At 38.4% G+C, this 19,156-nt stretch overlaps 1 long non-coding RNA gene and 1 pseudogene across 2 annotated transcripts; both read right to left on the reverse strand.

Annotated features, from left to right (window-relative positions):
- The window catches only part of LOC127927942 (E3 ubiquitin-protein ligase ZNF598-like), a 62,614-nt pseudogene extending 58,587 nt beyond the window's left edge, over window positions 1–4,027 (reverse strand).
- LOC127927946 (uncharacterized) lies at window positions 730–1,843 on the reverse strand. Of its 2 annotated transcripts, XR_008129631.1 has the most exons (6): window positions 1,714–1,843; window positions 1,542–1,584; window positions 1,370–1,498; window positions 1,198–1,326; window positions 1,026–1,154; window positions 730–982 (listed from the first exon to the last, which is right to left on the reverse strand). It is a non-coding gene; the product is annotated as an uncharacterized LOC127927946 (long non-coding RNA). The 2 variants fall into 2 exon arrangements; XR_008129630.1 differs by having other exon boundaries at window positions 730–939; window positions 1,370–1,584.
- Window positions 4,028–19,156: the final 15,129 nt, after the last annotated feature.

The raw sequence follows: 19,156 nt of genomic DNA on the forward strand, positions 1-19,156 counted from the left end.
AGAAATACAGTTTTATATCTTTATGTTTGAAGCCTGAAATGTGGCAAAAGGTCGCAAAGTTCAAGGGGGCCGAATACTTTCGCAAGGCCCTGTACATACACAATGTATGTATATAGTGGATGAAGGGGAGTCCATTTCAATTTCACTGAAAGAATAAATGTTTTGTTTTCGAATTGATATGGTCAAATCCGGAAACTATTAATGACCTAAGGCTCGTATTTGTGTGTTTATTATATTATAATTAAGTATATGATTTGATATTTTATAGAGCAGTGGTAGGCAGCAGCAGGCTCGTAAGCATTCATTCAAACAGCACTTTACTGCGTTTTGCCAGCAGCTCTTCGCAATGCTTGAATACAGCGCTGTTTATGACTTCTAGCCAATCAACTCCCGAGATTAGACTGGCAATACTATAGTACCTATAAGACCATCCAATAGATTAGGCTGTCAATACTATAGTACCTATAAGACCATCCAATAGATTAGGCTGGCAATACTATAGTACCTATAAGACCATCCAATAGATTAGGCTGGCAATAATAATATAATATAATAATAATAGTACCATTTAAGACCATCCAATAGATTACAGTCTGGCAATACATTCTATATAGGGTGGTCCCGGAATACACTACCCTATAAGACCATCCAATAGATTAGCCACTGGCAATACTATAGTACCTATAAGACCATCCAATAGATTAGGCTGGCAATACTATAGTACCTGTAAGACCATCCAATAGATTAGGCTGGCAATACTATAGTACCTATAAGACCATCCAATAGATTAGACTGGCAATACTATAGTACCAATAAGACCATCCAATAGATTAGACTGGCAATACTATAGTACCTATAAGACCATCCAATAGATTAGACTGGCAATACTATAGTACCAATAAGACCATCCAATAGATTAGACTGGCAATACTATAGTACCTATAAGACCATCCAATAGATTAGACTGGCAATACTATAGTACCTATAAGAACATCCAATAGATTAGGCTGGCAATACTATAGTACCTATAAGACCATCCAATAGATTAGACTGGCAATACTATAGTACCTATAAGACCATCCAATAGATTAGACTGGCAATACTATAGTACCTGTAAGACCATCCAATAGATTAGACTGGCAATACTATAGTGCCTATAAGACCATCCAATAGATTAGACTGGCAATACTATAGTACCAATAAGACCATCCAATAGATTAGACTGGCAATACTATAGTACCTATAAGACCATCCAATAGATTAGACTGGCAATACTATAGTACCTATAAGACCATCCAATAGATTAGACTGGCAATACTATAGTACCTATAAGAACATCCAATAGATTAGGCTGTCAATACTATAGTACCTATAAGACCATCCAATAGATTAGACTGGCAATACTATAGTACCAATAAGACCATCCAATAGATTAGACTGGCAATACTATAGTACCTGTAAGACCATCCAATAGATTAGACTGGCAATACTATAGTACCTATAAGACCATCCAATAGATTAGACTGGCAATACTATAGTACCAATAAGACCATCCAATAGATTAGACTGGCAATACTATAGTACCTATAAGACCATCCAATAGATTAGACTGGCAATACTATAGTGCCTATAAGACCATCCAATAGATTAGACTGGCAATACTATAGTACCTATAAGACCATCCAATAGATTAGGCTGGCAATACTATAGTACCAATAAGACCATCCAATAGATTAGACTGGCAATACTATAGTACCTATAAGACCATCCAATAGATTAGACTGGCAATACTATAGTACCAATAAGACCATCCAATAGATTAGACTGGCAATACTATAGTACCTATAAGACCATCCAGTAGCCAAAGGTATATGAAATACAAATAGTATAGAGAAATAGTCATTTCATTCTTATAATAACTACAACCTAAAACTCAGCCTAAGATCACCATGCGCAATGCCAAGCGTCAGCCGGAGTGGTGTAAAGCTTGTCGCCATTGGACTTAGGGACAGTGGAAACTGTTATAGCAGCAAGGGGGGGGGGGGACCAACTCCATATTAAAGACCATGATTTTGGGACGAGATGTTGGATGAACAGGTGTCCACATACTTTTGGTCATGTAGTGTCCTTCACGATGTAAACAGGGCATCATGCCACAGAACTAGGAAACGTGGAAATGACCGAGTTGCTAAAGGAGACAAACATATAATCACATGGCTTATCAGTCTTTCTGAACACTGATCACCTCAGAACAAAGTCCACTACGAATACAAAGATCTCAATGTCTTTGCAATTGATGTGAAGTATGAAAAGTTATTTTTAAAAATGAGATGAATGCATTCAAATTTAAACATTAGGCTATCGGCTCATTTCAAGTATATTGAAATTACATTTCACGTTCAATTAATTGACTTCTATTTTCCTTTCCTACTTGTACTTTTCACAAAATCTGTAATTTGTCAAAAAATATATCATGTGTAGCCTAACATGCGAGCAATGACGTGCAAAAATCTGTGATTTAGTGCATTTTTATTGAGTAAAGCATTAGGCCTAATGTCTGTCTAGGAGCCGATCCGTCGTCTGCATTGTGAAATTATTACCATGTTAATAAGGTCATATTTGAATGGAGAAAACGTATCCTAAGAGCAGTGATCCCTTTCTTCCGATCCATCAGACCGCTTGTCTCTCTCTCTACGTGGTGTTTTGGGGAAACGCAGGTAACATCATCGGCCGTTGTAGGAAAGATGGATATAGGATAGTTAAAACAACCAAAATGCCATCGCTGTCGGGAAACCGGGCCCTGGTCAATATAATGGATCATCTGTGGCTCGGTCCATGGTACGGGGAGGGGAGACCAGTCCCGTCCCCGGTAGTAAATTAAAAACCATTACATAACCACCACCCTTCCTTCATGAAGCCTGACAGCTCTCTCTCTCTCATAAGACAACCGTACATGGCCTTATAGCATCGGTTACATACTTATTAGTTACCTACATAAATACAACAACTACTTACTTACCTGGTGACAATAACACCAAAATATGTGTTATAACTCACCTCTTTGTTCTGTTTGTGATAACACTCAAGCTAACGTTAGTCATTACGTTTCTTAGGTCATTTAACTGTGTGTGTGTGGAGGGGTTATAGCTCGTGCCTTCCTATTACCACTTACAAACTACAAATATATGTGTTGACTTTTTTGACGAATAACTATCTAAGTAAGTAAATAAAAACCCCTCCGACCTAACTGGAGGAGTTGGATAAGAGTCCGTGAGAGATGATTAGAAACGTAGCTGAGCAGATACCACGGCCTACGGTGTTCCCAGCGCATCCCCGCTGTAGAGTAGTCGGCCCGGTAGTCGGTGTTACCTTGTCGAGCTGCTCCCGGCACACGGCGCAGTACTTCTGGTCGCACAGCACCCTCATTTTGGTCGAGCAGCGGTAGCACACCGGGTGGTCGCATTTCCCCAGGGCGAAGATGTCGAGCTCCTGACAACACAGAACACAGTTCCGCTCGTAGTTGTTCGATGTTGATTCCATGGTTTTGTTAAAGGAGTTAAAACCCGGAGTTATATTTGGTTTTCCGGTCTGAATCGCACACGTCAGGAAGTAGCTGGGTGGTTTAACAGCGGCTGTTAGTTCAACAGAAGGAGGTATCGTCTGTTTGTGTAATGACACGGAAGTCCTAAAGCCACTCGCCAATGCAGAGATTTACTGGTGTATAAACCATACGGATAGACTGTTCAATGGTAGCTGTGCTTCTCCTATCCCCTCGCCAATAGAGATTTACTGGTGTATAAACCATACGGATAGACTGTTCAATGGTAGCTGTGCTTCTCCTATCCCCTCGCCAATAGAGATTTACTGGTGTATAAACCATACGGATAGACTGTTCAATGGTAGCTGTGCTTCTCCTATCCCCTCGCCAATAGAGATTTACTGGTGTATAAACCATACGGATAGACTGTTCAATGGTAGCTGTGCTTCTCCTATCCCCTCGCCAATAGAGATTTACTGGTGTATAAACCATAGGGATAGACTGGATAGACTGTTCAACTGGTATAAACCAGCGGATAGACTGTTGTGCTTCTCCTATCCCCTCGCCAATAGAGATTTACTGGTGTATAAACCATACGGATAGACTGTTCAATGGTAGCTGTGCTTCTCCTATCCCCTCGCCAATAGAGATTTACTGGTGTATAAACCATACGGATAGACTGTTCAATGGTAGCTGTGCTTCTCCTATCCCCTCGCCAATAGAGATTTACTGGTGTATAAACCATACGGATAGACTGTTCAATGTTAGCTGTGCTTCTCCTATCCCCTCGCCAATAGAGATTTACTGGTGTATAAACCATACGGATAGACTGTTCAATGGTAGCTGTGCTTCTCCTATCCCCCTCGCCAATAGAGATTTACTGGTGTATAAACCATACGGATAGACTATTCAATGGTAGCTGTGCTTCTCCTATCCCCTCGCCAATAGAGATTTACTGGTGTATAAACCATACGGATAGACTGTTCAATGGTAGCTGTGCTTCTCCTATCCCCTCGCCAATAGAGATTTACTGGTGTATAAACCATACGGATAGACTGTTCAATGGTAGCTGTGCTTCTCCTATCCCCTCGCCAATAGAGATTTACTGGTGTATAAACCATACGGATAGACTGTTCAATGGTAGCTGTGCTTCTCCTATCCCCTCGCCAATAGAGATTTACTGGTGTATAAACCATACGGATAGACTGTTCAATGGTAGCTGTGCTTCTCCTATCCCTCTACGATGCATTGGGGTTCATTACACGTGCGGGTCCTCTGCCATCTCCACGTGCCTGTCTCAGTGACTCAGAACATGTCAGATGATTATTTATGTCCAGCCGACACGCATTACATATAGTATGTATTTATTTGTGGGTGTCCATCATCCATAATATGTATATATTAGAGTTTGGTGAGAGTTTTCCGGCTGTTCAGGCACACATTACCCTACAGGCGAGCCGCAGCGCGGACCCGAAGCCCCCTTCGTCGGTGATTGGTCAACGGTGGGGATTCTTCAATAAAGTCTGTCATTCAACGAGATACCACTTGTTTCCATGCAAATGTTTTATTTAAAAACACTTCACCAAATATCTTAGTTCAATGTAAAATTGCGCAACTAGGAACTCTAAAAGGAAAAAAATGTCAAAATTAACGTCAGATTTCTTGAGTTATTTTGGCTACAGCCTCTCAAAATGGACAAACAGTACTATTGGCGTTTTATTCTCGTTTAAAAAAAAAATCAAATCAAATGTTATTTGTCACATGCACGTGTTTAGCAGATGTTATTGCGGGTGTAGCTTGTGTTTCTAGCTCTAACAGTGCAGTAATATCTAACAGTAATATTTAACCATTTCACAACAATACACACAAATCTAAAGTAAAGGAACTGCCTTTAAGATGGAGAGGCCTTTAGCTAACATGTAAATGAGATGCCTTTAGCTAACATGTAAATGAGATGCCTTTAGCTAACATGTAAAGGAGATGCCTTTAGCTAACATGTAAAGGAGAGGCCTTTAGCTAACATGTAAAGGAGAGGCCTTCAGCTAACATTGCCTTTAGCTAACATGTAAATGAGATGCTAACATGTAAATGAGATGCCTTTAGCTAACATGGAGATGCCTTTAGCTAACATGTAAAGGAGATGCTAACTTTAGCTAACATGTAAATGAGATGCCTTTAGCTAACATGTAAAGGAGATGCCTTTAGCTAACATGTAAAGGAGATGCCTTTAGCTAACATGTAAATGAGATGCCTTTAGCTAACATGTAAAGGAGAGGCCTTTAGCTAACATGTAAAGGAGAGGCCTTTAGCTAACATGTAAAGGAGATGCCTTTAGCTAACATGTAAATGAGATGCCTTTAGCTAACATGTAAATGAGATGCCTTTAGCTAACATGTAAAGGAGATGCCTTTAGCTAACATGTAAATGAGATGCCTTTAGCTAACATGTAAATGAGATGCCTTTAGCTAACATGTAAATGAGATGCCTTTAGCTAACATGTAAGGAGATGCCTTTAGCTAACATGTAAATGAGATGCCTTTAGCTAACATGTAAATGAGATGCTAACATTTGAGATGCCTAACATGTAAATGAGATGCCTTTAGCTAACATGTAAATGAGATGCCTTTAGCTAACATGTAAAGGAGGTGCCTTTAGCTAACATGTAAATGAGATGCCTTTAGCTAACATGTAAATGAGATGCCTTTAGCTAACATGTAAATGAGATGCCTTTAGCTAACATGTAAATGAGATGCCTTTAGCTAACATGTAAATGAGATGCCTTTAGCTAACATGTAAATGAGATGCCTTTAGCTAACATGTAAAGGAGGTGCCTTTAGCTAACATGTAAATGAGATGCCTTTAGCTAACATGTAAATGAGATGCCTTTAGCTAACATGTAAATGAGATGCCTTTAGCTAACATGTAAATGAGATGCCTTTAGCTAACATGTAAAGGAGAAGCTAACATGTAAAGAGATGCCTTTAGCTAACATGTAAATGAGATGCCTTTAGCTAACATGTAAATGAGATGCCTTTAGCTAACATGTAAAGGAGATGCCTTTAGCTAACATGTAAATGAGATGCCTTTAGCTAACATGTAAAGAGAGGCCTTTAGCTAACATGTAAATGAGATGCCTTTAGCTAACATGTAAATGAGATGCCTTTAGCTAACATGTAAAGGAGAGGCATTTAGCTAACATGTAAAGGAGAGGCCTTTAGCTAACATGTAAATGAGAGGCCTTTAGCTAACATGTAAAGGAGTTGCCTTTAGCTAATGGAGATGCCTTTAGCTAACATGTAAATGAGAGGCCTTTAGCTAACATGTAAAGGAGTTGCCTTTAGATAATGGAGATGCCTTTAGCTAACATGTAAAGGAGAGGCCTTTAGCTAACATGTAAAGGAGAGGCCTTTAGCTAACATGTAAAGGAGAGGCATTTAGCTAACATGTAAATGAGATGCCTTTAGCTAACATGTAAAGGAGATGCCTTCAGCTAACATGTAAAGGAGATGCCTTTAGCTAACATGTAAATGAGATGCCTTTAGCTAATGGAGATGCCTTTAGCTAACATGTAAAGGAGGTTCCTTTAGCTAACATGTAAAGGAGATGCCTTTAGCTAACATGTAAATGAGAGGCCTTTAGCTAACATGTAAAGGAGGTGCCTTTAGCTAACATGTAAATTACATGCCTTTAGCTAACATGTAAAGGAGATGCCTTTAGCTAACATGTAAAGGAGGTTCCTTTAGCTAATATGTAAAGGAGATGCCTTTAGCTAACATGTAAAGGAGATGCCTTTAGCTAACATGTAAAGGAGATGCCTTTAGCTAACATGTAAATTACATGCCTTTAGCTAACATGTAAATGAGATGCCTTTAGCTAACATGTAAATGAGATGCCTTTAGCTAACATGTAAAGGAGATGCCTTTAGCTAACATGTAAAGGAGGTGCCTTTAGCTAACATGTAAATGAGAGGCCTTTAGCTAACATGTAAAGGAGATGCCTTTAGCTAACATGTAAAGGAGAGGCCTTTAGCTAACATGTAAATGAGATGCCTTTAGCTAACATGTAAAGGAGATGCCTTTAGCTAACATGTAAATGAGATGCCTTTAGCTAACATGTAAATGAGATGCCTTTAGCTAACATGTAAATGAGATGCCTTTAGCTAACATGTAAATGAGATGCCTTTAGCTAACATGTAAATGAGATGCCTTTAGCTAACATGTAAATGAGATGCCTTTAGCTAACATGTAAATGAGATGCCTTTAGCTAACATGTAAAGGAGATGCCTTTAGCTAACATGTAAATGAGATGCCTTTAGCTAACATGTAAATGAGATGCCTTTAGCTAACATGTAAATGAGATGCCTTTAGCTAACATGTAAATGAGATGCCTTTAGCTAACATGTAAAGGAGATGCCTTTAGCTAACATGTAAATGAGATGCCTTTAGCTAACATGTAAAGGAGATGCCTTTAGCTAACATGTAAATGAGATGCCTTTAGCTAACATGTAAATGAGATGCCTTTAGCTAACATGTAAATGAGATGCCTTTAGCTAACATGTAAATGAGATGCCTTTAGCTAACATGTAAATGAGATGCCTTTAGCTAACTAACATGTAATGGAGATGCCTTTAGCTAACATGTAAATGAGATGCCTTTAGCTAAATGAGATGCCTTTAGCTAACATGTAAAGATGCCTTTAGCTAACATGTAAAGGAGAGGCATTTAGCTAACATGTAAAGGAGAGGCCTTTAGCTAACATGTAAATGAGAGGCCTTTAGCTAACATGTAAAGGAGTTGCCTTTAGCTAATGGAGATGCCTTTAGCTAACATGTAAATGAGAGGCCTTTAGCTAGCATGTAAAGGAGTTGCCTTTAGATAATGGAGATGCCTTTAGCTAACATGTAAAGGAGAGGCCTTTAGCTAACATGTAAAGGAGAGGCCTTTAGCTAACATGTAAAGGAGAGGCATTTAGCTAACATGTAAATGAGATGCCTTTAGCTAACATGTAAAGGAGATGCCTTCAGCTAACATGTAAAGGAGATGCCTTTAGCTAACATGTAAATGAGATGCCTTTAGCTAATGGAGATGCCTTTAGCTAACATGTAAAGGAGGTTCCTTTAGCTAACATGTAAAGGAGATGCCTTTAGCTAACATGTAAATGAGAGGCCTTTAGCTAACATGTAAAGGAGGTGCCTTTAGCTAACATGTAAATTACATGCCTTTAGCTAACATGTAAAGGAGATGCCTTTAGCTAACATGTAAAGGAGGTTCCTTTAGCTAATATGTAAAGGAGATGCCTTTAGCTAACATGTAAAGGAGATGCCTTTAGCTAACATGTAAAGGAGATGCCTTTAGCTAACATGTAAATTACATGCCTTTAGTTAACATGTAAAGGAGATGCCTTTAGCTAACATGTAAAGGAGATGCCTTTAGCTAACATGTAAATGAGAGGCCTTTAGCTAACATGTAAAGGAGGTGCCTTTAGCTAACATGTAAATTACAGGCCTTTAACTAACATGTAAAGGAGATGCCTTTAGCTAACATGTAAATGAGAGGCCTTTAGCTAATGGAGATGCCTTTAGCTAACATGTAAAGGAGATGCCTTTAGCTAACATGTAAAGGAGAAAGGAGATGCCTTTAGCTAACATGTAAAGGAGATGCCTTTAGCTAACATGTAAAGGAGATGCCTTTAGCTAACATGTAAAGGAGATGCCTTTAGCTAACATGTAAAGGAGATGCCTTTAGCTAACATGTAAAGGAGAGGCCTTTAGCTAACATGTAAAGGAGATGCTTTTAGCTAATGGAGATGCCTTTAGCTAACATGTAAAGGAGATGCCTTTAGCTAACATGTAAAGGAGATGCCTTTAGCTAACATGTAAATGAGATGCCTTTAGCTAACATGTAAATGAGATGCCTTTAGCTAACATGTAAAGGAGGTTCCTTTAGCTAACATGTAAAGGAGATGCCTTTAGCTAACATGTAAATTAGATGCCTTTAGCTAATGGAGATGCCTTTAGCTAACATGTAAATGAGAGGCCTTTAGCTAACATGTAAAGGAGGTGCCTTTAGCTAACATGTAAATTACAGGCCTTTAACTAACATGTAAAGGAGATGCCTTTAGCTAACATGTAAATGAGAGGCCTTTAGCTAATGGAGATGCCTTTAGCTAACATGTAAAGGAGATGCCTTTAGCTAACATGTAAAGGAGATGCCTTTAGCTAACATGTAAATGAGATGCCTTTAGCTAACATGTAAAGGAGAGGCCTTTAGCTAACATGTAAATGAGATGCCTTTAGCTAACATGTAAATGAGATGCCTTTAGCTAACATGTAAATGAGATGCCTTTAGCTAACATGTAAAGGAGATGCCTTTAGCTAACATGTAAATGAGATGCCTTTAGCTAACATGTAAAGGAGAGGCCTTTAGCTAACATGTAAATGAGATGCCTTTAGCTAACATGTAAATGAGATGCCTTTAGCTAACATGTAAAGGAGAGGCATTTAGCTAACATGTAAAGGAGAGGCCTTTAGCTAACATGTAAATGAGAGGCCTTTAGCTAACATGTAAAGGATGCCTTTAAATGGAGATGCCTTTAGCTAACATGTAAATGAGATGCCTTTAGCTAACATGCCTTTAGATAATGGAGATGCCTTTAGCTAACATGTAAAGGAGAGGCCTTTAGCTAACATGTAAAGGAGAGGCCTTTAGCTAACATGTAAAGGAGAGGCATTTAGCTAACATGTAAAAATGCCTTTAGCTAACATGTAAAGGAGATGCCTTCAGCTAACATGTAAAGGAGATGCCTTTAGCTAACATGTAAATGAGATGCCTTTAGCTAATGGAGATGCCTTTAGCTAACATGTAAAGGAGGTTCCTTTAGCTAACATGTAAAGGAGATGCCTTTAGCTAACATGTAAATGAGAGGCCTTTAGCTAACATGTAAAGGAGGTGCCTTTAGCTAACATGTAAATTACATGCCTTTAGCTAACATGTAAAGGAGATGCCTTTAGCTAACATGTAAAGGAGGTTCCTTTAGCTAATATGTAAAGGAGATGCCTTTAGCTAACATGTAAAGGAGATGCCTTTAGCTAACATGTAAAGGAGATGCCTTTAGCTAACATGTAAATTACATGCCTTTAGCTAACATGTAAATGAGATGCCTTTAGCTAACATGTAAATGAGATGCCTTTAGCTAACATGTAAAGGAGATGCCTTTAGCTAACATGTAAATGAGATGCCTTTAGCTAACATGTAAAGGAGATGCCTTTAGCTAACATGTAAAGGAGAGGCCTTTAGCTAACATGTAAATGAGATGCCTTTAGCTAACATGTAAAGGAGATGCCTTTAGCTAACATGTAAAGGAGATGCCTTTAGCTAACATGTAAATGAGATGCCTTTAGCTAACATGTAAATGAGATGCCTTTAGCTAACATGTAAATGAGATGCCTTTAGCTAACATGTAAATGAGATGCCTTTAGCTAACATGTAAATGAGATGCCTTTAGCTAACATGTAAATGAGATGCCTTTAGCTAACATGTAAATGAGATGCCTTTAGCTAACATGTAAAGGAGGTGCCTTTAGCTAACATGTAAATGAGATGCCTTTAGCTAACATGTAAATGAGATGCCTTTAGCTAACATGTAAATGAGATGCCTTTAGCTAACATGTAAAGGAGATGCCTTTAGCTAACATGTAAATGAGATGCCTTTAGCTAACATGTAAATGAGATGCCTTTAGCTAACATGTAAAGGAGGTGCCTTTAGCTAACATGTAAATGAGATGCCTTTAGCTAACATGTAAATGAGATGCCTTTAGCTAACATGTAAAGGAGAGGCCTTTAGCTAACATGTAAAGGAGAGGCCTTTAGCTAACATGTAAATGAGATGCCTTTAGCTAACATGTAAATGAGATGCCTTTAGCTAACATGTAAATGAGATGCCTTTAGCTAACATGTAAAGGAGATGCCTTTAGCTAACATGTAAATGAGATGCCTTTAGCTAACATGTAAAGGAGAGGCCTTTAGCTAACATGTAAATGAGATGCCTTTAGCTAACATGTAAATGAGATGCCTTTAGCTAACATGTAAAGGAGAGGCATTTAGCTAACATGTAAAGGAGAGGCCTTTAGCTAACATGTAAATGAGAGGCCTTTAGCTAACATGTAAAGGAGTTGCCTTTAGCTAATGGAGATGCCTTTAGCTAACATGTAAATGAGAGGCCTTTAGCTAGCATGTAAAGGAGTTGCCTTTAGATAATGGAGATGCCTTTAGCTAACATGTAAAGGAGAGGCCTTTAGCTAACATGTAAAGGAGAGGCCTTTAGCTAACATGTAAAGGAGAGGCATTTAGCTAACATGTAAATGAGATGCCTTTAGCTAACATGTAAGGGAGATGCCTTCAGCTAACATGTAAATGAGATGCCTTTAGCTAACATGTAAAGGAGATGCCTTTAGCTAACATGTAAAGGAGATGCCTTTAGCTAACATGTAAATGAGATGCCTTTAGCTAACATGTAAATGAGAGGCCTTTAGCTAACATGTAAAGGAGGTGCCTTTAGCTAACATGTAAATTACAGGCCTTTAGCTAACATGTAAAGGAGATGCCTTTAGCTAACATGTAAAGGAGATGCGTTTAGCTAACATGTAAAGGAGATGCCTTTAGCTAACATGTAAAGGAGATGCCTTTAGCTAACATGTAAAGGAGATGCCTTTAGCTAACATGTAAATTACATGCCTTTAGTTAACATGTAAAGGAGATGCCTTTAGCTAACATGTAAAGGAGATGCCTTTAGCTAACATGTAAATGAGAGGCCTTTAGCTAACATGTAAAGGAGGTGCCTTTAGCTAACATGTAAATTACAGGCCTTTAACTAACATGTAAAGGAGATGCCTTTAGCTAACATGTAAATGAGAGGCCTTTAGCTAATGGAGATGCCTTTAGCTAACATGTAAAGGAGATGCCTTTAGCTAACATGTAAAGGAGATGCCTTTAGCTAACATGTAAAGGAGATGCCTTTAGCTAACATGTAAAGGAGATGCCTTTAGCTAACATGTAAAGGAGAGGCCTTTAGCTAACATGTAAAGGAGATGCTTTTAGCTAATGGAGATGCCTTTAGCTAACATGTAAAGGAGATGCCTTTAGCTAACATGTAAAGGAGATGCCTTTAGCTAACATGTAAATGAGATGCCTTTAGCTAACATGTAAATGAGATGCCTTTAGCTAACATGTAAAGGAGGTTCCTTTAGCTAACATGTAAAGGAGATGCCTTTAGCTAACATGTAAATTAGATGCCTTTAGCTAATGGAGATGCCTTTAGCTAACATGTAAATGAGAGGCCTTTAGCTAACATGTAAAGGAGGTGCCTTTAGCTAACATGTAAATTACAGGCCTTTAACTAACATGTAAAGGAGATGCCTTTAGCTAACATGTAAATGAGAGGCCTTTAGCTAATGGAGATGCCTTTAGCTAACATGTAAAGGAGATGCCTTTAGCTAACATGTAAAGGAGATGCCTTTAGCTAACATGTAAAGGAGATGCCTTTAGCTAACATGTAAATGAGATGCCTTTAGCTAACATGTAAAGGAGAGGCCTTTAGCTAACATGTAAAGGAGATGCTTTTAGCTAATGGAGATGCCTTTAGCTAACATGTAAAGGAGATGCCTTTAGCTAACATGTAAAGGAGATGCCTTTAGCTAACATGTAAATGAGAGGCCTTTAGCTAACATGTAAAGGAGGTGCCTTTAGCTAACATGTAAATTACATGCCTTTAGCTAACATGTAAAGGAGATGCCTTTAGCTAACATGTAAAGGAGGTTCCTTTAGCTAATATGTAAAGGAGATGCCTTTAGCTAACATGTAAAGGAGATGCCTTTAGCTAACATGTAAAGGAGATGCCTTTAGCTAACATGTAAATTACATGCCTTTAGCTAACATGTAAAGGAGATGCCTTTAGCTAACATGTAAAGGAGATGCCTTTAGCTAACATGTAAATGAGAGGCCTTTAGCTAACATGTAAAGGAGGTGCCTTTAGCTAACATGTAAATTACAGGCCTTTAACTAACATGTAAATGAGATGCCTTTAGCTAACATGTAAATGAGAGGCCTTTAGCTAATGGAGATGCCTTTAGCTAACATGTAAAGGAGATGCCTTTAGCTAACATGTAAAGGAGATGCCTTTAGCTAACATGTAAAGGAGATGCCTTTAGCTAACATGTAAATGAGATGCCTTTAGCTAACATGTAAAGGAGAGGCCTTTAGCTAACATGTAAATGAGATGCTTTTAGCTATTGGAGATGCCTTTAGCTAACATGTAAAGGAGATGCCTTTAGCTAACATGTAAAGGAGATGCCTTTAGCTAACATGTAAATTAGATGCCTTTAGCTAACATGTAAATGAGATGCCTTTAGCTAACATGTAAAGGAGGTTCCTTTAGCTAACATGTAAAGGAGATGCCTTTAGCTAACATGTAAATTAGATGCCTTTAGCTAATGGAGATGCCTTTAGCTAACATGTAAATGAGATGCCTTTAGCTAACATGTAAATGAGATGACTTTAGCTAACATGTAAAGGAGATGCCTTTAGCTAATGGAGATGCCTTTAGCTAATGGAGATGACTTTAGCTAACATGTAAATGAGATGCCTTTAGCTAATGGAGATGCCTTTAGCTAACATGTAAATGAGATGCCTTTGGCTAATGGAGATGCCTTTAGCTAACATGTAAAGGAGATGCCTTTAGCTAACATGCAAAGGAGAGGCCTTTAGCTAACATGTACATGAGATGCCTTTAGCTAACATGTAAAGGAGAGGCATTTAGCTAACATGTAAATGAGATGCCTTTAGCTAACATGTAAAGGAGATGCCTTTAGCTAACATGTAAAGGAGATGCCTTTAGCTAAAGGAGATGCCTTTAGCTAACATGTAAAGGAGATGCCTTTAGCTAACATGTAAACGAGATGCCTTTAGCTAATGGAGATGCCTTTAGCTAACATGTAAATGAGATGCCTTTAGCTAACATGTAAAGGAGAGGCCTTTAGCTAACATGTAAAGGAGATGCCTTTAGCTAATGGATATGCCTTTAGCTAACATGTAAAGGAGATGCCTTTAGCTAACATGTAAACGAGATGCCTTTAGCTAATGGAGATACCTTTAGCTAACATGTAAAGGAGATGCCTTTAGCTAACATGTAAAGGAGATGCCTTTAGCTAATGGATATGCCTTTAGCTAACATGTAAAGGAGATGCCTTTAGCTAACATGTAAATGAGATGCCTTTAGCTAACATGTAAATGAGATGCCTTTAGCTAACATGTAAAGGAGATGCCTTTAGCTAACATGTAAATGAGATGCCTTTAGCTAACATGTAAAGGAGAGGCCTTTAGCTAACATGTAAAGGAGAGGCCTTTAGCTAACATGTAAATGAGATGCCTTTAGCTAACATGTAAATGAGATGCCTTTAGCTAACATGTAAAGGAGATGCCTTTAGCTAACATGTAAATGAGATGCCTTTAGCTAACATGTAAAGGAGAGGCCTTTAGCTAACATGTAAATGAGATGCCTTTAGCTAACATGTAAATGAGATGCCTTTAGCTAACATGTAAATGAGATGCCTTTAGCTAACATGTAAAGGAGAGGCATTTAGCTAACATGTAAAGGAGAGGCCTTTAGCTAACATGTAAATGAGAGGCCTTTAGCTAACATGTAAAGGAGTTGCCTTTAGCTAATGGAGATGCCTTTAGCTAACATGTAAATGAGAGGCCTTTAGCTAACATGTAAAGGAGTTGCCTTTAGATAATGGAGATGCCTTTAGCTAACATGTAAAGGAGAGGCCTTTAGCTAACATGTAAAGGAGAGGCCTTTAGCTAACATGTAAAGGAGAGGCCTTTAGCTAACATGTAAAGGAGAGGCATTTAGCTAACATGTAAATGAGATGCCTTTAGCTAACATGTAAAGGAGATGCCTTCAGCTAACATGTAAAGGAGATGCCTTTAGCTAACATGTAAATTAGATGCCTTTAGCTAATGGAGATGCCTTTAGCTAACATGTAAAGGAGGTTCCTTTAGCTAACATGTAAAGGAGATGCCTTTAGCTAACATGTAAATGAGAGGCCTTTAGCTAACATGTAAAGGAGGTGCCTTTAGCTAACACGTAAATTACATGCCTTTAGCTAACATGTAAAGGAGATGCCTTTAGCTAACATGTAAAGGAGGTTCCTTTAGCTAATATGTAAAGGAGATGCCTTTAGCTAACATGTAAAGGAGATGCCTTTAGCTAACATGTAAAGGAGATGCCTTTAGCTAACATGTAAATTACATGCCTTTAGCTAACATGTAAAGGAGATGCCTTTAGCTAACATGTAAAGGAGATGCCTTTAGCTAACATGTAAATGAGAGGCCTTTAGCTAACATGTAAAGGAGGTGCCTTTAGCTAACATGTAAATTACAGGCCTTTAACTAACATGTAAAGGAGATGCCTTTAGCTAACATGTAAATGAGAGGCCTTTAGCTAATGGAGATGCCTTTAGCTAACATGTAAAGGAGATGCCTTTAGCTAACATGTAAAGGAGATGCCTTTAGCTAACATGTAAATGAGAGGCCTTTAGCTAATGGAGATGCCTTTAGCTAACATGTAAAGGAGATGCCTTTAGCTAACATGTAAAGGAGATGCCTTTAGCTAACATGTAAATGAGAGGCCTTTAGCTAATGGAGATGCCTTTAGCTAACATGTAAAGGAGATGCCTTTAGCTAACATGTAAAGGAGATGCCTTTAGCTAACATGTAAATGAGATGCCTTTAGCTAACATGTAAAGGAGAGGCCTTTAGCTAACATGTAAAGGAGATGCTTTTAGCTAATGGAGATGCCTTTAGCTAACATGTAAAGGAGATGCCTTTAGCTAACATGTAAAGGAGAGGCCTTTAGCTAACATGTAAATGAGAGGCCTTTAGCTAACATGTAAAGGAGGTGCCTTTAGCTAACATGTAAATTACATGCCTTTAGCTAACATGTAAAGGAGATGCCTTTAGCTAACATGTAAAGGAGGTTCCTTTAGCTAATATGTAAAGGAGATGCCTTTAGCTAACATGTAAAGGAGATGCCTTTAGCTAACATGTAAAGGAGATGCCTTTAGCTAACATGTAAATTACATGCCTTTAGCTAACATGTAAAGGAGATGCCTTTAGCTAACATGTAAAGGAGATGCCTTTAGCTAACATGTAAATGAGAGGCCTTTAGCTAACATGTAAAGGAGGTGCCTTTAGCTAACATGTAAATTACAGGCCTTTAACTAACATGTAAAGGAGATGCCTTTAGCTAACATGTAAATGAGAGGCCTTTAGCTAATGGAGATGCCTTTAGCTAACATGTAAAGGAGATGCCTTTAGCTAACATGTAAAGGAGATGCCTTTAGCTAACATGTAAAGGAGATGCCTTTAGCTAACATGTAAATGAGATGCCTTTAGCTAACATGTAAAGGAGATGCCTTTAGCTAACATGTAAATGAGATGCCTTTAGCTAACATGTAAAGGAGAGGCCTTTAGCTAACATGTAAAGGAGATGCTTTTAGCTAACATGTAAAGGAGATGCCTTTAGCTAACATGTAAAGGAGATGCCTTTAGCTAACATGTAAATTAGATGCCTTTAGCTAACATGTAAATGAGATGCCTTTAGCTAACATGTAAAGGAGGTTCCTTTAGCTAACATGTAAAGGAGATGCCTTTAGCTAACATGTAAATTAGATGCCTTTAGCTAATGGAGAGGCCTTTAGCTAACATGTAAATGAGATGCCTTTAGCTAACATGTAAATGAGATGCCTTTAGCTAACATGTAAAGGAGGTGCCTTTAGCTAACATGTAAATTACAGGCCTTTAACTAACATGTAAAGGAGATGCCTTTAGCTAACATGTAAATGGGAGGCCTTTAGCTAATGGAGATGCCTTTAGCTAACATGTAAAGGAGATGCCTTTAGCTAACATGTAAAGGAGATGCCTTTAGCTAACATGTAAAGGAGATGCCTTTAGCTAATGGAGATGCCTTTAGCTAATGGAGATGCCTTTAGCTAACATGTAAATGAGATGCCTTTAGCTAATGGAGATGCCTTTAGCTAACATGTAAATGAGATGCCTTTGGCTAATGGAGATGCCTTTAGCTAACATGTAAAGGAGATGCCTTTAGCTAACATGCAAAGGAGAGGCCTTTAGCTAACATGTACATGAGATGCCTTTAGCTAACATGTAAAGGAGAGGCATTTAGCTAACATGTAAATGAGATGCCTTTAGCTAACATGTAAAGGAGATGCCTTCAGCTAACATGTAAAGGAGATGCCTTTAGCTAACATGTAAATGAGATGCCTTTAGCTAACATGTAAAGGAGATGCCTTTAGCTAACATGTAAAGGAGATGCCTTTTAGCTAATGGATATGCCTTTAGCTAACATGTAAAGGAGATGCCTTTAGCTAACATGTAAACGAGAAGCTAATGGAGATGCCTTTAGCTAACATGTAAATGAGATGCCTTTAGCTAACATGTAAATGAGATGCCTTTAGCTAACATGTAAATGAGATGCCTTTAGCTAACATGTAAAGGAGATACCTTTAGCTAACATGTAAAGGAGATGCCTTTAGCCAATGGAGATGCCTTTAGCTAATGGAGATGCCTTTAGCTAACATGTAAATGAGATGCCTTTAGCTAACATGTAAATGAGATGCCTTTAGCTAACATGTAAAGGAGATGCCTTCAGCTAACATGTAAAGGAGATGCCTTTAGCTAACATGTAAATGAGATGCCTTTAGCTAACATGTAAAGGAGATGCCTTTAGCTAACATGTAAACGAGATGCCTTTAGCTAATGGAGATGCCTTTAGCTAACATGTAAATGAGATGCCTTTAGCTAACATGTAAATGAGATGCCTTTAGCTAACATGTAAAGGAGATGCCTTCAGCTAACATGTAAAGGAGATGCCTTTAGCTAATGGAGATGCCTTTAGCTAACATGTAAAGGAGATGCCTTTAGCTAACATGTAAATGAGATGCCTTTAGCTAATGGAGATGCCTTTAGCTAACATGTAAAGGAGGTGCCTTTAGCTAACATGTAAAGGAGATGCCTTTAGCTAACATGTAAATGAGATGCCTTTAGCTAACATGTAAAAGGAGATGCCTTTAGCTAACATGTAAAGATGCCTTTAGATGTTCCTTTAGCTAATATGTAAAGGAGATGCCTTTAGCTAACATGTAAAGGAGATGCCTTTAGCTAACATGTAAAGGAGATGCCTTTAGCTAACATGTAAATTACATGCCTTTAGCTAACATGTAAAGGAGATGCCTTTAGCTAACATGTAAATGAGAGGCCTTTAACTAACATGTAAAGGAGATGCCTTTAGCTAACATGTAAATGAGAGGCCTTTAGCTAATGGAGATGCCTTTAGCTAACATGTAAAGGAGATGCCTTTAGCTAACATGTAAAGGAGATGCCTTTAGCTAACATGTAAATGAGATGCCTTTAGCTAACATGTAAAGGAGAGGCCTTTAGCTAACATGTAAAGGAGATGCTTTTAGCTAATGGAGATGCCTTTAGCTAACATGTAAAGGAGATGCCTTTAGCTAACATGTAAAGGAGATGCCTTTAGCTAACAT

Source organism: Oncorhynchus keta, unplaced genomic scaffold (genome assembly GCF_023373465.1).
Source record: "Oncorhynchus keta strain PuntledgeMale-10-30-2019 unplaced genomic scaffold, Oket_V2 Un_scaffold_19589_pilon_pilon, whole genome shotgun sequence".
Classification (NCBI taxonomy): Eukaryota; Metazoa; Chordata; class Actinopteri; order Salmoniformes; family Salmonidae; genus Oncorhynchus; species Oncorhynchus keta.